Below are 3,411 nucleotides of genomic sequence, written 5' to 3' on the forward strand. Positions count from 1 at the left end.
CGGCTTGAACTACAGCCTATGAACTAATAATTGTAGAACTCAAAATGAACAATTGCAGTTCCCATCTGTCCAAACCTAGGTTGATAGAGTTACCCAGTACCTATGTTAGGAGAGGTAGCAAGTACCCGTGGAATGCACGCAAGTTGACCCAGACACCACGGTTATCAATAAAAATGAAGAATTTCAGCATTCAAGTTCTCCTAAGTTTAGGTACAAAGTTCTCAAGTACTAAGTTGACATTAAAAGTTTTGTCCTTTGCTTCCAAACCACAAGAAAGGCATAAAGGAATGCTACAACACGTCAAATCCTCTAGTTAAAAACAAATTACTTAACAAAACAACCAAATTTCACTATAAACATCAATAACAACCAAAGAAAACAAAATCCAACCTTACCAGAGAATTCCAGATAATAAATTAACTTGCATTTATAAAAATTAGCAAAACATTTCCTTTACTCTTTCTACTCCATACAATCAACAACAGTACTACATAAACAGATTAATTTAATCAAACACCAATTACCCATAAAATTAACTAGTACAAACACACAAAAAAAAAAAACCACCTGGGAAATGAATAATCCAAATCATCAAAAAAAAACTCAATTTTCATATGATAAGAACAACACTAATATTGAATTTTGCAAGGTAAACCTGGTTAAGATCGAACGAGAGTCTCGATTGAACGCAAAATTTGGGGAAAATTTAGCGGATTTGAAGAGGAAAAGACGGAAATTCTTCGGGAAGCACAAGGTCGACGTCGTTTACAAAGAAAAAATCTATAGATGCCTCTGAATAGGCTTCACTTTCGGTTAACGCTATTTGGCTCTCACCAGCATATGACAGTGATACTATTTAATTGTTGTAGTAATTTTCAAAGCATATAATAACTGTTTTTTTCTTACAAATAATAAAATATGACTTCACATTTGAATAATAGCACGTTTATTTGAAAAAAAATACTTTTTTTTTATTTGGTCCACCAATATAAATATCTCAAAGTTAGCACAAACTATTAATTTAGTTTTCGAACTATTGACAGTTTTAAAAATACTTATTTTCTCGATTAATTAAATTTAGATACACTTTTGATTTGTCATATTATGCAGTAAGTGGTCTCAAACTTTCGTATGAGCATTGAGATCTTGATAAAAGATCGAGAGAACTGTTGGATACACTCTTAAACTTGGCGAGAATTTAGGAATGTATTTCACACATGTAACAAGATCGGGAGTATATGTAAGTTTATTTAGTCAAGTAAAAGGTGTTTTTAAGGCGGTCAATAATTCAAAAATTAAACTAATAATTTGCGCTGAATTTAAAGATATTTTCAACTTCTCTCAATTTTTAAAATAAAATAATAAAAATATTCAATTAAATTTATCATTAGAATAAAATTGATATGATAAAATTAATTAATTTTTTATGTCATATAGATCGAACCCTGCAAATAAAATAAAATTCAAAAAAGACATGTTTTACTACCGACATACACAAATTAAAATGGATCTTTATCAATTCTTTGGAATAGCTATCATGTGTTTTTTGTTTGGATCTGAATGTATTACATGCATTTGCAAAAATTGTAAATATAATGCAAAAGGACAATATAAATTTGTCAAAGTTGAAAAATCATCTTCAAACATTTGATGTTTACCAATCTCAATTAAAGAAACAATAAATGACTGAAAAGTATTATCCAAATATGTGGAATAATAATCACCAAAGATTCAACTTAGCAAATTAGTCAAATTATAACTTAAATAATAATTTTATTTTAAAATTAATATAATTTTGATATTTTCTCTATCAGAATCATAATTTTTTTTTTTTTTTTTTTTTTTTTGTTGTTCATAGGGAACTAAATGAAGAACCAGTAATAATTATTCAAAAAAATTGATGAAGATCCATTTTGATTTGTAGTCGGATGTAGTATATGAGTATATTTTTTTTAATTTGTGAGGTTCACGTCTTATATATGACACAAAAAATAATTACGATATATTTGTTTCATTGATTTCATAAGAAAAAAGTTAAATTGAATACATTTATTGATTAAAAAAATTGTATAACTTTGTTATATAATTCTTCACAAAGGGCGGACCCATGTGGAGGTCAGGGGTTCACCCGAACCCCCTCGTCTAAAAATTACATTATATATATAAGGTTTATTTTTTATTTTATGTGTACATATATTAAAATGAACCCCTTAAATCAATAGAAAAGCTTGGCTTAGCGGCTAAGGGTTTCGATTTTGGCCGAAATGGTTCAGGTCCGATTCTTGCTTGTAACATTTTTTCACTTGTTTTTTTTTTTTTTTTTTTTTTTTGCTTTGAAAGGCTGAATGGGTTCTGGATTTGGGCTCAAATCCAATTCCATTTCATTATTTTTGGAAGGGAAACCAAAATGGGCTCTGATTTTGGCTCAACTTCCAACTCAATGAAATATCTCATTGTTTTCGGGTTCAATGTAAATCTTTATTTTTTTGGGGAAAATAAGTAAATACCCCATAAAAGTAAAATAACTAAAAACATATACCCCTTTATATTCATATCCCATTAAATAATTACACTATATACCCACTTTACTAATTTCGCTTAACTGATACTAAATCAGTATCATATATATTGTATTGGTATCATTAAGGCTGATAATTTCGCTGAATTGACATTAAATCATATATATATACTGTATTGGTATCATTAAGATTTGTTGTTAAGAAATTACTCATTAGTCAATGATACTATAAGAGTATATACTCATTAGTATCATTGACTAATGAGTAATTTTTTAACAAGAAACCTTAATGATACCACAACAATATAAATATATACTCTTATAGTATCATTGACTAATAAATAATTTCTGAACAAGAAACCTTAATGATACCAATACAGTAAATATATACTAATTTAGTACAGTTAAGCGAAATTATCAACATTAATGATACCAATACAGTATATGATACCGATTTAGTAATACTTAAGCGAAAATTATCATCCTTAATGAATGGGGGTATGGACTGTAATTATTTATGAGAGAATGAGTATTTCAGGAATTACTTTGGATTTGTGTATGAACTTGTAATTATTTTGAATTTTATGGCTCATTTACGTAGTTTTCCCTATTATTTTTGTTATAATTATTTTTCTCTCTATGCTATTTCTTTTTCTCAATTTATCTTTATTTAAATTTATTAAACATATTTTTCCTACTTTTGTCTTTTGTTCTTCTTATTTATGTTGCTCATTTTATTTCTACATAAGTCTCTTTACATGTACTAACTTGAAACTCTTTTAAAAAAGGGATAAGGGTCTGAAAAATATCCCAACTTTGGCCGGATTTGCTGTTGCGATACTAAACTTTCATAAGGACCTATTACCTCCCTAGACTATTTAATACCGTATTTT

At 28.0% G+C, this 3,411-nt stretch overlaps 1 protein-coding gene across 1 annotated transcript in view; it reads right to left on the minus strand.

Moving 5' to 3' along the window:
• Nucleotides 1-860, minus strand: part of LOC102585966 (uncharacterized) — an 18,713-nt gene extending 17,853 nt beyond the window's left edge. The window contains exon 1 of the mRNA XM_006355152.2: nucleotides 656-860. The gene's annotated coding sequence lies outside the window, so the exon portion shown is untranslated. The remainder of the gene's footprint in view (nucleotides 1-655) is intronic.
• Nucleotides 861-3,411: the final 2,551 nt, after the last annotated feature.

The sequence above is a fragment of the Solanum tuberosum genome, unplaced genomic scaffold (assembly GCF_000226075.1).
Source record: "Solanum tuberosum cultivar DM 1-3 516 R44 unplaced genomic scaffold, SolTub_3.0 scf00191, whole genome shotgun sequence".
NCBI lineage: Eukaryota > Viridiplantae > Streptophyta > Magnoliopsida > Solanales > Solanaceae > Solanum > Solanum tuberosum.